Here is a 20,362-nt window from a genome sequence, read left to right as displayed (position 1 = left end):
TTCAAGAAAAAAAAAATGACTACTGTCTCCATGGTTCCCAAGAAATATGCTCCATTCTTACAGATGCCAATAAAGCATCATGCAACTGTCAATTTAATAATGGAAGTGCCACCAAAGATTCATATTTTACAGAGACCAAATGTAATAGACAATGGGGAAAGATGGTTGGTGGGGATTTGAATTAACTAACTGTGTTTGAGGAAATAATTGAGGCAATAAAAAGATCAATAGAAAACCAAGCCATTCTCCAGGACATAAGGTTTTCTCAGTAGAATATTTTTAAATAGAGCATTTTATTGATTCATCCCATTTTTAATGCACTAAGAAATGCAGCTCAGGTGCCTGTCTTCACTGCAGAAATGGGTATACAATGAGACTTAGGCTGACTGCAGAGCTAGGGAATGACTGATAGAAAGAACTTGGTCACATACTTCTCCCTACTCAGTATTGCTCTTCAGATATAAAACAATAGAAACATTGTTTCAGATCAGAAAAACACAGTAATTATGTTGTTGTAGAAAGCTTGGGAAACCAAGAGAGTGCAAAAAAGAAAATAAAAATCACTCTTGAACCACCATCCAAACTCCACTGTGAGATTTCCATGCATTCCTCTCCAGTTTCTTTTTATTCTGTGCAATATAGCCCTATTCTGCTATAATGTACCATTTAAAGTAACATTTTGATTTTCCTGTCAGTGCTGTTTCCATAGCCTTCATTTAATATCTAGTGAGGATTTTTTCATGTCATTACATATAATCTTAATGCTGCACACGTTTTATTGAAATATTTGTAATAATTTAACCAATACGATAGCTATTTATATTAGATTTCCATTTTACTATTTGCTATGAACCAAATGTCTTCCCAAAATTCATATGCGATAACTCTAAAACCCAATGTGATAATATCAGGAAATGGCATCTTGGGGAGTACCCCATATGAGGATATAACAATTGAGCAACCACCTTCAAGCTAGGAAGAGCGTCCTCACCAGACTTGCAATTTGATTTCGGACTTTCCAGCCTCCAGAATTACAAGAAATACATTTCTATTGTTTAAACCACTCCTCCCATGGTATTTTTGTTATACCAGTCTGAACTAAGATGCTATTTTATTTTTTAATTTAATTTTTTCATTAAAGTAACATTGCATTATAACAATATATAAGTTTCAGGTATGTGTCAACTGAGAATCAACATTCTGTATTAAAACATATTACATCAAAAGAGAGAGACAGAGGGCCTCCCCGGTAGCGCAGCGGTTGAGCGCTAGGTTGTGAAGCTGCCTGCAGCCTCTGTAGCACCAGTTCAATCCCCAGCCGGCTGCCAGGCAAGGGTCCCACATGGCGCGCAGACCTCTCCTGCCATGCCCGCTGCTCCCCTCAGCAATGCATTTCATCAGTCTGCCTGTTCTGTTCCCTGCTCTGGCTCTGGTGAATTCTCTCACCCTCCTGCACCTCTGACTGTACCCAGCACTTGTATATAAATAAATAAATCTTTAAAAAAGAGAGAGAGAGAGAGAGAGAGAGAGAGAGAGAGAGAGAGAGAGAGAGAGAGAGCTGTTTATTTCCACCTCCTTGCCCTAGGATGATTCTCACCTTTTCTGGTCAGCTTTGCAATGGGAAGCTGACCCCTGCTGACTGCATGACCTGTGATTCCTTGCCTTCCAGCAAAGGTTGTATTTAGCAAGTGAAGGGCACTGGAAAGAGGCAGTAGGAGAGAGATAGGCTGTTTTTCTGTTTCTTTAGTCATTCCTTCCCTGCTTGGACCTGACAATTGTGGTGTTGGCTGTACCATGTATGCAAAGTTCCTCTGAACAGCTGATCCCTCTTCCAGGGCCCCAGCTTCCCCCAAATCCAGGTAACACAGTCCTTCCCTGTGCATCCCTGGCTTTTGCTGTTGCAAGTCCTTAGGTGACTCAACAACTCAATGGATTCCTTTAAACTCTGCTAAGGAAATGCTTCTTCAAATTATCTTTAGATGCCCATCTGACTGTTATGGAAAGTTTCAACGAACAACTTGTATGTTATATAATGTACTTCTTTGGAAAGCATTTATTTATAAGAAGCAGAAAAAAACACAAGACTGTGTAATCTCTGTTTCAAATTATAGGAGGATTAATGTAGGTAAAATATTCATCCCAAACACATGAAATAGAGGAATAATCTAGATTCTAGAAGCTTCTTCCCTGACATTTTCAGAAAGTCTTGTGCATCTAATTTCCCTTAATTCCCTTTCTGGTGTCATGCTCACCAAATTACATACTTTCCTTCTTGTGGCCTTTGCTCATGCCATGCTATCCTAGATGGAGTGGGTCCTGATTTCCTGCATACTTCTAGCTCAGCTTTGCTGAATCCTGACTTGCTTCCTGAGTTCATAGAGCCCACAAGCATCTCTTTTTAGAATTACTGGAACTGTGGTGATCAACATGGCAGCCAGTAGCCACATATAGCTAACACAAATTAAAATTACATTATAAATTCAGTTCCTTAGTCACACTAGCCACATTTCAAGAGCTCTGTAGACAGATGTCATTTGTGGCTATGATGCACAGATCTTGAATATATCCTCCATTTTAGAAAGAGCTACTGGAGAGTTGAGGAATAACAAGGACAAGTCTGTCTATTTCCTTTGAAATGCAAATAATGTGAGGCACCCAGGAGATCCTTAGTGGATAGTGGATATATTTAGTGGATATACTTGCTGACTTGGGTAAATGACCACAAATATTTACCAGTTTCATATTAAAACACAAGAAATTACTGATAATTGAAGCAAGAGTATAGCAAGGGTATAGATAGGACAATTTGGAGGTAGTGTAGCACAATAATATAGGCAAAAACCCTGTGTGCTAGAAAAGGTTTTCTTCATATACTCATAAAGAACCTATGTGAAACATGAGAAATGTTTAACAAACTGCATATCCTGACTAAATGAAATCATCAAAAGGATCCACATGCACAGCTATATATAGAAGATTCTATACCATTCTCTAGACTTGTTCACAGACAATGAAAAACTGTCTTTAGATATTGGTACACTTTTGACTGTGATTCTCGTTGACAAAGAAACCGGCCTGTGTCAGAAGCAATTTAATGGAAGTGATAAAGCTGTATCTCCTATACAATGCCCTCTCTCATCTCAGCGACTTGAGATGATGGCAGCGTTTTAACAAAAAATCAGCGTTTGACTTATTGGCTAGCTTACAAAATACATATTTCAACCTTATGCATTTAATCTCTGGAAAAACTGTGTTCTTAAATGTGGCTCCACTTCCTATTTACCATTTATCCATATCTGTGCTAATAATCATTTTGGAAAAGACTTTTAATCTTAGAAGCTCTGTGAGCTAGGTACTTTTGTTCTCATTTTACAGCAGAGAAAACTTACTTTCAGAGACGATGTATCACTTGCCTAAGGTTAGACAGTAGAGAGGGACAGAGCTGGGACAGTAGCTTAGAATCTTCAATGTCCAAGACCATACTTTGAGTCACTTGGTTGTAGTTATACTAATATGGACAAAAGGAATGTCCAGGGCAGGGGCAGGGCAGGGCAGGGCAAGATATATCCTCACAATAATATAATTTCCATCCCCGTTTCTTGTCCCTCTCTTGACCTCCTCTCATATTTGTTTGAACACACCCACATGAGAAGGACTCTTGGCATGCACACAAGCTCCGTGTGCTCAGGAAGGTAGCAGTCAGGACAATCAGAGCCTGCCCCTCTAGTTCTCCGATTTGACATAAAACAAGGCCTAATGAGAGCAAGGGCTGGGAGTACTCAGTAGACAAGCAACTGTACCAAACCCCTACATCCTTGATACATATGTTCTGACTACTCTGAAACTGACATGCTTGTGGGACCTCCATACTCAACATCTAACTGCTTGTGTCAAAGGGACTCCAAATGTAGCATATTACACAACAATCTCTTCATTTCCCAGCCAGGCCACCTTCTCATCTCATGCTCCCCCTTCCAGGTTCTTCCTCAGCATAGGTGCCTCATCTATGTAGCAGCTTGGGTCAAGATCTGGACTCACTCTTGATTGTCCCTCTTCTAGTCACATCTAATCCACTGCCAAGTTCTACTGATCCTGCCTACAATACAAATTGTCCCCAATTCACTTAGGGTCCATTACCCTAGTTCTAGCCATTACCTGTTTTCACATGTATTTCTGGAAAAGTCTCTGCCTGGCCTCCCTGGTTCCATGCCTGCTCTCATGCAAGCCATTCTCCCCATAGCTGCCAGTGTGGTCTTTTAAGAATGAAGTGAGATCTCATCGCTCCTCTGCTTAAAATCTGTTAAGTCTCTCACTGCACTTTTGGAGACCCTGCTTCAGATCCTTAATGTGGCTTGAGGCCTGCGGTGTGTGTGAATCATATACAACTCTCTCACAAGCTCAGTGGTCCATTGTATGGTTCTTGTTCAATTCCTAGAAAGTGCTAAAATCCTTTGTGCTCAGAGTTTAACACATGCTTTTCCATCTGCCCGTTGCTTTTCCCTGACTTTCCCCCAGTAGCCTGATTTCTCCTTCTCTTTACCACTTAATTGTCACTGTTATTCTCCAGTTTAAATGCGAGCCTCTTCCCACATTCTGTATCTTTTTTCTGCTGTTCTTAACATAAGAGCATATATACACACACATCTTATTTCCTGTGGGTAGAACCCCACAAATGGATGTGCTAACTGAACAAAGCTATGGGGGACAGTGCCGTATAGCCTCTGCAGACACTTCCCTAGCAGTGGACAAAGGTGACTGCTTAAATTCTCCAATCTCATTTTTTTTTTTTTTTTGATCTGCTACATAGGGACCGCAATAGCTCGCATTTCATAGGGTTATTGTAAGGCTAGAATGACAACACAAATAGGGTGATAGTGATTACTGTGGTTGTCATTTACCTTGGCTCATGTGGGGCTAAGCATCCAGGGTCTATAGCACAATTACTATAAGATTTAGAGAAGTTAAAGTATAATGCATTATTGGAATACACACTGGATTGAGGATCCGTAAAGGCAGGGACTCTCTTGGTCCTAGTACAGTATGCAGCATATAATAAGTGCCCAACAGATGTTTTTCTAGTTGAATACTTAGTAAACTGCACTTACAGGGTCTGGGATGGAGCCCTAGATTAAAGCCCTTCTCCTACCCCTGGAGACATCCAATCACCTTCTCTTCTCTACTAGGCAGTGGGTGTCCAGCCAGAGTCAACATTCAACATCTGTATTGGAAGACAAGGAAGTTCACTACTTCTCAGCCTTCCTTTCCAAGCCCAGGGCTTGAATAGGACAGGTTCCCTGGAGTCTACGTAATGATTATTTCAATTATGTTTATCATTCTAGCACTTAGTATCTACCAGGAGCTATTTTAAGGATGAGGAAACTCTAGTATTGGCAGTTCCTGAGTCCAGGGCCTGGTTAACCCAAAGGACCCGCTGACTCCTAGTGCAAGTGTCTCTAACAATAGAAACTGCCAACACATCATGATTTTTAGCTCTTATTATGACATAGAAAAACAAAAGGATGACTATTTAGAGATTAAAACTGTACCTATTTTATAGGGCAACTCGTTAAGCTGTTGGAAATTCAACTTTCAAATGCTTTAGAACTGGTTTTATCTTCAGATTAATTAAGATTAAAAAGTAAAACCCAAAACAGGTGGCGTCAAAGTCTGCTTGTACTTCAGGAGGGAAAATGACAAGCTGTAGAGAAACCAGTGGTTTCGGGGTGCATCTCAGACCTGCTTTGTTCCCAGGGGGATTTTGTTATAAATATGGTTAATTAAGGTGTTCTCACCTGTGACTGTCAGATGATCAGAAAGACTGAATTAAAGTCCACTCATCAGGTAGGCATGGTGTCCACTTCTACCCTTTCAATGAGCAAGATTTGTTATTTCCTGAAAATAATTCAAGGCAATATTTATCCCTTTTGGTATGTGTTCTGGAAAAGCAGTGCAGAGTTCCTAAGAAGCTGTGTGTCAACCTTCTGCAAAGGGAATTATTTCCACATCTGGAGGTTACCAGAAGCTTCCATGTCTTGAGGCTGCATTATTGACACCCCATTTAAAGAGTACACATTGGTAGATTTAAATAGATTCACTGGCTGTGCAACTACCACGACTAGCTATTTCCAGAACATTTTCATTATCACAAAAAGAAATCCACTACCTCCCTACTCCCCACTATTCTCAACCCCTGAAAATTTGTCTGTTTTCAGGGGATTTGTCTGTTTCAGACATTTCATACAAGTAAAATTATACAGCATGTGACCTTTCATGTTTGGCTTGTTCCATTTAGCATAATGTTTTTATGGTTCATCTATATAGTACGTCAATCCTTTTTATGTTTGTATAATATGCCATCTTCAAAAGTACATACACTTTTGTTTATGTATTTATCAGTGGATGGACATTTGGGTTGTCTCTATTTTTTGGTTATTATGAATAACACCGCCATGAATATATATACACAAGTTTTCCTGTGGATTTGTACTTTCATTTCCCTTAGGTATATATCCAGAAGTGGAATTGTTGGAGTCAAATGCTAACTCTATGTTCTCCATGTTTGACTTTTTGAAGTCAGTTTTAATTGAAGCTTAATATTATTTATATTAAAACCAAATAATTATAGTTAAAACCCATTTTTATTACATAGCTAAAGAAAACAGTCTTATGTTAATGGAAGTGTTTTGTGGATAGATGCCCATACTGACATGCCCTGGCTGTGGTTATGTTAATAACAGTCTTTCAAAGATGCCCATATTTTAATCCCCAGAACCGGTGTTTACATTATGCGGCAAAGAGGAATTAAGGTTGCAGATATTAGTAAGGTTACTATTCACTTGATCTAGAGGTGGGAGATTATCTTACTTTATCTAGATAAGCCCAAGATAATGGCAAGGGTCTTTAGAAATGGAAGAAAAAGGAAGAAGAAGGAGTATGAGGGAAGATGGCAATGTGATAAAAACTACTGCTCGACCTTGCTGGTCCAATCGTAATTGGAGGAAGAAGGCCACTAGGCAGAGAATGTAGGTGGCCTCTAGAAACTAGAGAGGACACTGAAGCAGGTCATTCCCTAAAAAGGAAAACAGGCCTACTGTCACCTTGATTTTAGTGCATTTGCACTCTGATCTTCAGAACTGTCTGATAGTACATTTGTGTTATTTTTAAGTTACTAGGTCTGCAGTGATTTGCTACTGCAGGCACAGAAAACAAAGACATGATTCTTCCACTCCAATACAGTTGTATTTCCACTGAGTAGTCTGAGTTAAATCAAAATGAAAACTTATCATGCTATGTCTCAAGACTCCATCTACAATTTTTAGGGTTAAGTTACACCTGTTTATTATGGCCTAAAAGGTTCTGGTGGACTAGCTGTGGTATTTTTCTCTAGCCACCTCACATTGACAACCTGCCAAACTTCTATTTGCAAAATATCTTAGCATCAATGTTCCTTCCCTGAGGACACTGTCCTTGACCTCAGCTCTCCAATTCCTGACTTTGCTAAATTCCCATTATCTAATCTCTAACTCCCTACATTCTCCTTTGATGACTTAATGCATTGAACAACTAAATAACTGATAGTTTACTGTCCATCTCTCTTGTAAGATTAACTCATTCATTGACTTGCTAATTCAATTTGCCAAGGACTCACTATGTGCCAAGCACTAAACACTCCATAAGAGAATGGGCTCATTCCTTCTTTATCACTGTGTCCCCATACCTAGCCTGACACATAGTATGCACTCAATAAAAGTTGTTCAATGAGTAAATGAATAAGTATATTTATACAATATTGTAATATTCTAAAGTAGTGATTATGTTAGATAAACAGACCATACTCAGTTAAGTAAGCCTTCAAAAAAACCTAAAAAAAAGATTGGGGAGAATTTAAATCTATGTTGTGCACAGAGAAACTCAAATATGTATCTCTACATGAGCCTAGATAACATCTACACAAGAAAACAATCCCTTGCACATTTGTTAGTCGAAGTTTTGTTTATACAGTACTTTGACAGAGAGGAATAATCATTTCTGAGCATTTTAAAACTGCTTGGAGAGATATTTTTCATGGTGAGCAAATGATGAGCCTAAGTCCCTACTAAGAAATTCAAGCCCAGAGAACTGGATAAATAAATATAAATGAATTCATTTGACTGAGTGACATTTTCATTTAATTAAAGCAGAAAATTGGCTCTAAAACAAATGATTATCCCTGACAAAAGAGCAGAAACTTGTCCTTAATTAATAATTCTAATAGTTCTCTGGGCTGAGAGGAGTATTCAGTTAAAGAGTATACCAGGGAGGAGGAGGGAGGTGGTGATGAGGAAGGAGGGCGAAAAGGAGAGGGGAAGGGATAGAGGAAGCACAAAAGAGAAACATGTTTAAACATTTAGACATAGAAAGATCACTTATTTATGCCAAAATGCATGTCAAATCCTGTTAGACCACAATAGTAGGGTAAAACTCTTTGTATGACTAAATAAATATCCAAGCCTTAGAAGAGGATCAATCCATTTTTTTAAAGTATGATATATTTTGGGTCAATGAAACTTATTTTGTTCTTATTTCATCTCTTCCCCCTTTCCATGGTATGGTCTGAATTTTCAGGAACCAGTAAAGGAAATCAAAATTCCTCTACTTAGAAGGATAAATACCCACAGCTTATAGGAAACATGAATCATGCCAACCAAGATGATAAAATCAAGATGGACTGAAAGAGCACTTAAATGCTCTCTATGTATTTTCAGAATCTCCATATACAACCCTCATCAATGTTTAAGAGTTTTTAACATTAAACATACCTTTCATTTCTATAACATAACTTGGAAAGTATGATCCTTTAGATGTATAAAGCAAAGCCACATCACTTCTTACATAGCAGACACATGAAACCTTTGAGGTCACTGTTAATAATTTTCTGTGCCCACATTTATACTGGATCAATTTCAATTAAATCAATTAAAATAGCAACTAGCAAAATTCAGGTCATTGATCTAACAAGATTAAGATTACTCAGGATATTTGGGGGCATCTGGAAATGCTAGGCTGGCATCTCTACTTCACTTTGTCAAGTTGGGTGATAAGCAAATTTGATTTCTTAGAGCCCCAATAAGTTGGGTTATGCACCAGGCAGTACTAAACATTTCTAGCAGCCCAAAATAATGGAACACGGAGGTTGGACAGTGATAAGTATTTATGATAAGCAAGATATTATGAGAAATCTTTCATTTGAACAATCTCAAGCATCAAGTTTTAGAAATGTATCAACACCAAGAGTTTTTTGTAAAAGAAAAAAAATCTTTAAAAGAAAAGAGATTTTTTTTTTCAGGCAGGTAGGTTAAAAGGAAGCACTAGTCTATTAACAACTAAGTTAGATGGAAGAAAAAGAAATAAAAAAAATAAAATACCAAACATGTCAATAGATGCACAGTCAGTATTAGCTTCAGAATTCCTTCTTGTGACAAATCGGAGACCATGTAGCAGCCTGTGCCTTTGTAAGGAAATAAAAACAGAATCCAATGCTCACATTAGGAACCAGTGATTCTGAAAATGGCTGCCAAACTTTATGAAATCTTTATGGTTTCAAATATATGCATCTTAAGCAACTCTTTTTCTTTCTCTTCTTATTTATCTCTATAGGAGATCCTCCCACAACAGCTTTGTGTTTATCCTACTGTGCACAAGGAATGGTGAAGTCTCTGTGTCAAGTATCTTCTTTATTGCCTTATGGGACTGCCCAGGAAAAACTGTTTCACTTTGCCTGGGCAAATGGCAGAGGTTATTTTCCTGTTACTGAACGTTGAATACACTTTATATATTATGGATACAAGTACTTTCTCAAATGTGTGCACTGAGATGTTTTTTTCCCCCTGTATGTGTCTGTGGAAGAGGAAAGGTTTTTAAATTTAGTAAAGTTTAATTTATTAATTTTCAGAAACACTGTCTCCTAGAATTTTGGAAGGGTGATTCCCTTCCTTAGATATTAGATACATCATCTGTGGTAAGGGGAAGTGTTACTTAGGTGCCATTCCAATTTGGGATTTAAGATGCGATACCTTCATCTGCCAACACCTTGACTGGAGAGTCTAATTTGAAAGGTTAGGAGAAGGTCCAGAAATCTGCTTTTTGAAGAAGCAACCGCCAAAAAATTCTGGTGCAGGCATGTCATGGATTTGGGGGTGGAGAATGTGGTGCAGATGAGTGAAGGATGATACTTTACAACTTGCTCATCTACTGCTTCTCAGTTATTGCCACAGGCTGCTTTGCATCTCCCAGTTGACTTCTCTCCATGTTCATTTGTCCACACCCTCACCCAGACCGTCATCATTTCCAGCAGAGATTAATGTGGCAGCTTCCTGACTGGATGTTTGGCCTCCTGACTTCTCCTCCAGGGCATCTTCTCATCTTCTCTTACACCAGACTCATCAGGAGAGTCTCTGGTAACCCAATTCTCTCCCCTTACCAATATACTCTATGTTCCTGAAGGAGAACAAAGTGCTTGCTTCACCACTTGGTCATTCTCCTACCTCTCCCACCTCGCTTACTGCCACTTATGTCCCCTTCTCTAAATATGCTGCCTTCCTCACCTTCCTGAATGCACCATACTTCATCTTCAGCCACAGAACAGACTGTTCCCTCCAACTGTAACATTTTTCTTTCTAAAGTCCCCAACTTCCCGGCACCAGTTAATGCCTCTTCTTCTTTTAGCTTCCTGAGGGAAATTTCCCTGATCCCTCGGAGTCAGAGAAAATCCCACTGCTTCTTCCTTCTCCAAAGATTAATTAACATCTCTTTTCACATCACTCACTTCATTACTATGATTTCTTGTTTGTTAAGTGCCTTCCCCATTAAAATGTAAAATCCATGTATCTGAGAACTACATCTATCTTGCTGAATTTTACCAATGCCCAGTAAAGGACTGACATACAGCAGGCACTAAGTAAACCAACACTTTAAAATAAATATACTTTTATGGAAAGGTCTAAGTCTTCACACTTCTTATTATCTTGGTAATTTTATATTTGTTTGATACTAAAGAAAAAAATTAAATACACCTTGTAATTCTAATACCTTGTCCAGTTCGGAGGTCACTTAATCTTGCAAGTTTTCCCAACACATTCCTTCTGGATGAAATGCCCTTCCTTCTGGATCCTAGAACCTGTCATTTACCTCTCTCATGCCTCATGTGTCTTTCACTTGATTTCAGTGTCAAGGACTATCATATTCATCTTTGTACCCCTAACACCTAATATATAGTGCTGTATAGACAGTAGGATCCTAATAAATATTTTAGGGACGAATTATTCAATGAATGATTGAGGAATTACTACTACTGAGGGCAAACAAAAAAGGGGGACACAAAGTGGAGGTATTATTTCAGAGATGAACAGAACTTTTAAATCTTGGCTGATATCACCTTTTTCAATGCAGTATTAGTCATTCAAGGTGCTACAATTCTACAACCAAACTACAAGGTCAAAGTGACACAACCGTTCAATTCCATGGCTTTCTTAACTGTCTTCAATTGTTCAAGCAGAAGACATGAGATCTATTATGTATTTTACCTACAACATTCAAATGAAAATGGATCAGTGGTAAAGGATTCAGAGTTGGTGGTTTCTACTGAGGAGACAGAAAGCAGTTAGCATCCTTGGTGTTCCCTGAAGGTTACTACCATGTCCCAAAATGCTACAAAACATTGAGTTCTGTGGAAGTAACTGCAAGGATGATTCCTGATAGAACATGTTAAAATTAGAAAAAAAATGAGCCCCTGAGCAATTAACTGGGTTTTAGGAGAAAGAATTCACTTTACAGTCACTTGATAGTGGCACCTGGAAGAACATATAAGAATTGATAAGATAAGATAAAACAACTAAAGGCAGGCTAGTGACATATATTTAATCAAGGCAGCACAAAAAGACCACAAGGGAATAAAAGAGACTGGGAAATTTTGCTTATGGATGATGCAAAATGACTGTTGCTATTCTGGTTTTGTATTATGAATCCACAAAAATTGGTATTGCACTCATGTTAAGCTTAAATGAAATAGAGTTAGTAAGTAGAGAAAAGGCCAATAATCACACTTAAATAAGAACAAATAAACAGAGGATCCACTCTCTGGGCACTGTAGTAAGAGGTAGGAGAGCAAAGCAAAATCAGAAGACAACAGAGGTCATCCGTGCTCTATGTGGGAGACAGACACACCATGTCACCACATCTCTCCAAATCTCCTCCTTCTATCTCATGCCAGCCCTGACCATCTGACCTTTGAGATCTGATTCACAATTTAGAACTCTGGCAAGTCCTCCTTTATTCCATATCCCTAGGAGAGGCTAAGTTCCAGTTCTGTGCCATCACTATAGAGCTCCATAATGGCCTGCATAGTCTATTCTCATTGCTAGAATGGGTGCTCCTCTTTTATCCATGATACCTGCCACAGAGCCCAGTGCTTACTGCATGGAAGAATGAATGAATGTTGTGTAATGAACAGACCATTATTAGCATGAGCAAAGTACTTAGTGATGTAGAGGAAGAAATGATTGGTTCTGCCTGAGAGAAAATAAGCTTTCTCAGAAGAGTGGATCCCTTATAAAGGTTAGGTCATTTTCATGAGTTTTATTAGACCATATTCATAACAACCTTATGAAACAGATCTTATCTCCATTTTCGGAGGATTCCTAATCTCTGACAAGTAACTCGCCCAACATTAATAGATGGCTTTCCTTAGGATGCTAAGGAGTGTGGATTTTATTCTGTAGACACCTGGGCATCATCAAATGTTTTAAGGAGGGAAATAACATCATTGGAAATATATTTAAATGAATGCTAGCAAGAGAATTAGGAAGTTAATTAAAGGAAAATGAATGGGACAGGATAGAGACTAGAGATCAAATAACAACCCTCAGGTTGTTGTACTGGCCTCGGATGGAGCTAAAATGGGAAAGCTGAACAGTAGCAAAGGTGGTGATGAAGCATGGAAAGACTGGAGACCTACTTCAGAGCAGAGTTTGGAGGATGTGTGCACTGACTTCACATAGCTGAGGGCAAAGGAGTGATCAAAGATGAGACTGAGCATTTGCGCTGGGTGAGGGAGTGGTGGCAATATTCACTTTGAGAAGAAAGAAAGGGGGAAGAACAGATTTGGGGAGACAGGAAGATTTTTAAACTTGAGATGTCATTGGATTATTCAGTAGTTCATATCTTTTAGGGAAATCAAAATGAAGATCTGAAGTTTCAGAGAGGTCTATGATGGATTTGAGAGTCAGTGTGAAGTAGGGAATAGTTAGAACAATGGGAGTCCATAAGACTCTCTAGAGAACAAGGCAAAGGACAAGAGCTAGGAGGATTCACCCCAGGGCTCATCAACATTGGGGAGAGGTGGGGAAGGCATCTTGCCAGCAGCCTGAGGAGGAGACATTACAAAGGGAACAGGAGAAACATTAAGATGCCCAAGAAAATAGATGAGCACCTGGGAGAGAAAGCTCAGTGTTGCCCAATGATAAGGCAGAGGAGCTACATGAAGGGAAGAGATATGTGAAGACCAGATTTGTAACATCAGTGGCACAGCTAAATGAAAGACATGGAGGAGCTGCAATTCCAGATAATGTAATTTGAGAGAGATAATAGAAACAGCCATGAGATATACTTCATCACATATGCATAAAAGGGAATCTGATTGGCTCATATTTTCTTTCCCTGGAGCTGGAAATATCATAGTCTTCTTCATAAGGAAACGAAGAAAGCATTTCTCAATGACAAAAGTTTTTTATCAAACAAATGAGTGAACTGCAAACATGTTTCACCCGAACTTATTTAGAGACCATTTACCAGAAACACTCAGAAAAGCAAGAACCTTTTAAAATGGCAGAGGCTCAAGGGAGGCCAAAGTAGGGCTTCTACAACGATGGAATGCTTTTCAGAAAACCTCCAATATTTTTATATGTATTATAGCTACTCTCTAAAATGATTATTCTGCTTTTTTATCTTAGGACCTGAAAATTTCTTAAGAAATGAAACATATACTTATGATACAAACCAGAAATCCCACTTCTAGATACTTATCCGGTGAAATGAAAACTGATATTTATACAAAAACCTGAATGTGGATGCTTGCAGTGACTTTATTAGTATTTGTGAAAACTTGAAACAACTGAGCTGTCCCTCAGTTGGGAAAGGATATGCAAACTGTGGTATTCATCCAACGGAATGCTAAGCAATGAAAATGAATAGTGATACACACCAAGTTTCAGAAAGTCTCAATGCATTTTCACAAACGAAAGAAGCCAGACTCTGGTTCCGTTTATATGATTGTCTAGAAAGTCAAAACTAAGGGGACAGAAATCAGCAGTGGCTGCCAAAGTTTGGGGTAATGAGAGGGGAAGCAGAGAGTACTTTCTGGAGTTAAGACATTTCATATCTTGACTGTGATGGTTACACAACTGTATGCATGTCAAAACTTGCTGAACAGTACACTAAAATGATGACATTTACTGTATATAAATTATATTATGATTGAAAACAATGAGGGAAAAAGAGCAGGGGTCTGGGGAGAAATGGGATCTAGTTACAGTCATGTTGCTCACTTATTTTGTAACCATGGACAGTTTTCTAATCTTCTTTGAGTCTGGTGCCCAAATCTGTAAAATGAAATTGGAAAATTTCTCAAAGAGTCTATTGCTGTGTTCTACAACGACTTCCTTCTTTAAGCAAGGTGGTGGACCAGATGGCCCATTTTAATTCAGATGGTCTACTTCAGTTGCAGAAGCATCATCGCGGGGGGTGACCAGTCTAAAATACCCAGTCTGTACACGTGGTTAGGAAAAGTCTTATTGGATTAGAAATTTGTGTTTTCCAGTTTGTGTCATTCCAAAAGATGGAGCTTTGGAAAGTCCATCTGGTCATGAAATTTTCAACTAAAATGTGACACATATATTTGGACAATGTGGAAAAAATCTGAGGGAAACACTAATGTCGAGTGAAATATAACTGGCCCCAGCAAATGATTATATTCTTCTTTTTTCACTTTGTAGGCATTAATTTCAAAGGTATTTGAAGATGGTGGCATTTACTATCATCACTGCCTTATCCTCACTTGGGGCATTGCTTTCTACTATCTGAATTTACCCACCCCTCACTGCTGATGGTATATTTTTTAGACAATAAATTTATTTGGTGACATGAATGACATCGAAAATGTTGTTCCCAAGAGTGACATCATACCATGGTGTTCCTGAGGTAGAGGGGAGAATTTACAGCTCAAAAGGGAAGACACCAAGAATAAAACAGTAATCTGATGATGTCAAATGTTTATCTTTTTGATTTTTGAAAGCAGGGGTTCACAAACTATGACCCAGAAATTGTGCTTATAAATATACTTTTATTGCACTGCTGTACTTAGTTCATTAAAAACTGTGGTTGCTTTTGCATGGGGGGAGTTTCTAATAGACACTGTATGGCACATGAATGCTAAAATATTTATTAACTGGCTCTTTACAGAAACAAATCTTGCTAAGCCACTATCATAGACTATGCTGTGAACGACATTGTGTTTTCCCATAAAGTGTCATTGAATGATCATAGTACTATTATGGGATAGGAATTATTATCCCCCCTTTACAGATCAGAGATGGTGAAGTGTGATGGATAAAGTTGGCTATGATTTCACTCATCAGTGGTACATAAAGAAGCAAAATGAATGGACTAAATAATACAAAAGTACACTTTTAGACCATAAGACCAGATCAGTGGTTACCAGAAGGGAAGGAAGAAGTGGAGGGTAAATCAGGTAAGAAAGGCTCAACTGTATGGGTGGAATTAGAATTTTAGAGGTGAACTTAATAATAGAATCTGCTATGGAATCAGGCTGATCTGCACCGTGTTTTTCTGACTTTGGGTCTGTTACTTAAATTCTCTGTCCTCAGTCTCCCCACATGTAAATTGGGACTAGCAATAACACTGATCACAATAGGGTAAGGGTGAGGAGTTCATGTGACAATAAGGGCAGTGCTTTGTACAGCAAACATTTAATACTCATTAGCTACATGAAAAACAGCTTTCAGTATCCCTGGGGTATTTTTCTTCCTACAACTATTGTGCATATTAAAAAGCTAAAGATACCTCTCATATCATTGACTATAGATTTATTTGAAGGACCCCAAAATAGTTTGCACCACTGCTGTGTGTTACGTGAGATACCACTCCCCTGTCTCTTATGAATCATGCAGAAGGAGAGCATAATAATGATGTTTCCAGCTCTGTACTGCATTTCCTAAGAGACAACTGCAGGAGCCCTGCGTGGCTGTTTCCTGCAGGGAGGTACAAGCCAGCAAGCCCACCAGATTGGCATCCCAGCCATCCCATGGGCAGGACACAGAAGACCAAAGGCTGCATGGAGGAAGGAACCATGTCAAGGCACCAAAGGAGAGGATATTAAAGCAAGTCAAACATTGATTGTGTTGCTTTCAAATGTCAGGTGTTACAGGGCCACAGTGAATAAAGGCAGGGAAATAAGAGGCCAGGAATTTGGCTGAAGGACTGTTCTGACTTTAGATGGTGAGATTTTTTTAGGAAATTTTGCCACGATTCACTGATAGTGCATATAAACTGATATGCTTTCCTGCATCCAACAGGCACATTTTAAAAATACCTTACTTACAGTTTTTGACTTTTGGTCAGCAATCAGAAGGAGAAGAGTGGGAATAGAAAGAATAAAGATTTCTGTGTTTTTGTTAAAACCAGAGTTCAGGATCAGCACTCCTGGCCTGTGTGTGACCATCACACCCCATTGCCGTCATAAGACTTGACCAGCTGTGTGGACACAGCGGTGTTGAATCAAAAGCTTAAGATGGGCTATAAAACAACTGAAAGTTGGAAAAGTGGCTTAATTATTTATTATTTTATTTCCTCTAGTAACAGCAGAATGACCCTTTCGATGGGTGTGTCTATTTTGGAGGTCTGGTTATAATCTGAAACAGATTGGATGTATTTGTGATTTCCACATACAAAAGAAAGTTGTTTGCTTGAGGGGGAAAAAAAACCTTTATTGTTCATTCGTTAGATTTTGCAATTGATTTCCAAGTTTGTGGCAAGTTCTTCTGAATACTTTCAGTGGGGAAAAGACCTCAGTTTGTGAGAGGGGGGTTTTGCTTTGGAAATATCAGTCAAGTAATCAGCTCTAGATCTTGTAAATAAAGTGGGTAATCAAGCATGGTGAAACAAGGTGCATCAAAAATAAAGCTTGGAAAAAACAACCCTATTTCAAAAATGAGTGAACTATCTGAATTTCTAAAGAATATACATAAATGGCCTCTAAATACAAAAAAGTGCTCACTATCATAAGCAATTAGGGAAATGCAAATTGCAAAGCAAAACCAATACCATTTCATGCATGTTAGGATAGTTGTAACCAAAGACAGATGCTACCTAGTATCCAACAGGATGTGAAGCTGGAACCCACTTATATTGCTCAAGTTAATATAAAATGGTGCGGGAAAATAAAAGGGTACATATGCTTTGGAAAACAGTCCGGCAGCACCTAACGCAGCAGTTCCACCCCTAGGTGTACACCCAAGAGAAATAAAAAGGGGTCAACACAAAAACTTGTACATGCATATTTAAAATAGTACTGATGTAACAGATCATAGCCAAGACTGAGAAATAATCTAAATGCCCATTAACCGTTAAATGGATAAATAAAATGTGGTATATTCGCACAATGGAATATTACTTGGCAATGTAAATAGAAATTAAATGCTGTCACATGTTTAAAAAATATATAAAATATATTAAAATATTATCCAAATGAAATAAGTCAACTGAAAAGACCACATATTGTATAAATCTATTTATAGGAACTGTCCAAAATCGGCAAATAGGCAAAAAGTAGATGTGGTGTTTCCAAGGACCGGTGGTGATTGTGGTATTAGGAGGAGGTGTGGAGTGACTGTTAAGGGGTACTGGATTTCTTTTTGGGGTGATGAAAATGTTGTAATATTAATCATGGTTCTGGTTACACAACCATGTAATTACTAAAAGTCATTGAACTATATACCTTTAAGTGGTTAAATTGTATAGTATATGAATTATACTTGAGAAAGACATTAAAAGCAAGATTTTGTTATAAATTAAAGAGGTTGATTTAATTTTGTGGCTTCCATGACTGATAGCTAACTATACTCTGTACTTACTATCACTTGGTACTGAGTGATTTATATATTTCAACTCATTTAATTATCAGAAAATCCCTGTGAGGTGAGTAGATTTACTGATTTCCCTTGCAGAGATCAGGAAATTAGAAAACAGAGAGATCGAGTAAGTTCACAGAATCAGGCACTAAGTGTTAGAACTATGGTTTAAAATGCCACCCTGACAGACACTAAAACTCACTCTTTCTCCAAGTTTATATTTCAAAGTTTTATTCTTTAGGGGCCTCCCCAGGTGGTGCAGGAGGTTGAGCACAGCGCTGTGAAGCTGTCCACAGCCTCTGCAGCATTGGTTTGATCCCGGCCGGCCGGCAAGGGTCCCACGTGGCATGGCAGACCTCTTCTGTCTCGCCTACTGCTCCTCTCAGCAGTGTATTTCAGTTCCCCACTCTGTCTCTGGTGAATCCGCTCACCCTCCCGCACATCTGTACACTGGTTCTTGTATAAATAAATAACTATACCTTTAAAAAAAAAAACAACCAAAGTCTTAGTCTTTAAATAGTTGATACACTCACACAGTTCAAAAATCAAAAAGTGACACAGAAGGCATTCATTCTCTCTCCAACCACTGTTTTCCCTGCCCCACAATGCAGCGTCTATTAGCTTCTGGTGCATCATTCAGTTTTTCCTTATACAAACAAAGCACAGAGGGATATATGTTATTATTTCTCCCTTTATCATTCACAAATCTAGCATACTCTGTGCCTCATTATCCACCTTGCTCTGTTCACTTCTCATGGCATCTCCAAGATCCTTCCACATCACTGTTCTTCCTTCTTGTGTTTGCATCTTCAGAGCACTCCCATGCCTGCTTGTACATACCAGACTTAGCTGTTCTCCTAAATATGGACACTTAGGTTCTTCCGAAACAATCAAAGCTCATGTTTCAAAATTTCCTTCAAAGGCAAGAAGGAAACTTACAAAAAGTTTAATCATTTTTAAAATAAATCCCTTTCCTCAAAAAGTGGCTACTTTGAAGGCAACAGCCCCCATTTTAATGTGTCAGTTGGGAAATCTTTCTTAAAAACAAACAAAATTAACTGTATTAGATCAGAGTCACAATGTGAATTATACTCTTTAGGAAGGAAGCTCAGGGATTTTCAAAAACTAACATTCTAAAGCCGTTGTTTGTACTTACTCTACATGTTTTTCTACTGATTAATATTTGCAAAGATAAGAAATAAAATACTCAATACTGAATCATAAATCACCACTATGATGAATTTCTATAAGGTATATATATTTATATATATATCTATATATATATATATATATCAGGCCGGTTGACTTGGGTGGAATGGAATTCCAATTCCTATTATAGCAAACTTAGACCCAAAATATTTTAAGGTAACCCCAGCTGTTTTTAGAACTTCTATTATCAGCCAAGAAAAATAACTTACCCAATTTTTTTTTTCTAAAGAAACCATCATTTCAATAAGACTATGGATTTTCTAAAGACTGTCTGACATGAAATGAGTCTGAACATTAACATGTAAAGGACAAACAATAAAAAAGGCACTGTCAGTGCAGAAAAAAATATTCAATAGCTAGAGAATGTGATCTCTTCTAAAGGAAATAGGAAGAATTCAAAATACACAGCTTTCCAAGGCAAAAGAAAGTGACAACTACTGAATTGAAAAGGCTAAACTTCACATTACCTTCTCAGAACACAAACATATATTTAGCTTAATAGACTGGAGTATTATCTCAGAAAAAATCTTATATATTATGCATCTAGGGCAATGAAAGTTGTATAAAATGATTCTCCAAAGCAAACACACTGCAGGCTGACAGTAGCAGAGGAAAGAGAGTCTAAGGCACATGTGCCGAGTTTAGGTCTCTTTCTATATGTCACCACAAAAGGAAAACAAAAGAGCTCAGGAAACCTCAGACTCTAAATAGAACCTAGCAGAAATAGCCCTGTGGTTGAAGCTTAAAAAGTACATTTTCTGGTCATAACTGTAATACAGATTTATGCTAAAAATTTGGAAAATATGGAAAAATAGAAAACAGTTAAAATCACTCACAACCCTAGTATCCAAAGAAAACAATTATAAAATATTGGCATATTCATCTGTAGTCCTTATAAATGTATATAAAAGTTTTGGTTTTTAACAAAACTGGACTTACAAACAAAATTTTACACATGGGCCTTTGACCACACT

Source organism: Talpa europaea (assembly GCF_964194135.1).
Source record: "Talpa europaea genome assembly, chromosome: 3".
In the NCBI taxonomy this organism is placed as follows: domain Eukaryota; kingdom Metazoa; phylum Chordata; class Mammalia; order Eulipotyphla; family Talpidae; genus Talpa; species Talpa europaea.
The sequence above is the reverse complement of the archived record's forward strand: the minus strand, read 5'-3'. Positions refer to the sequence as shown.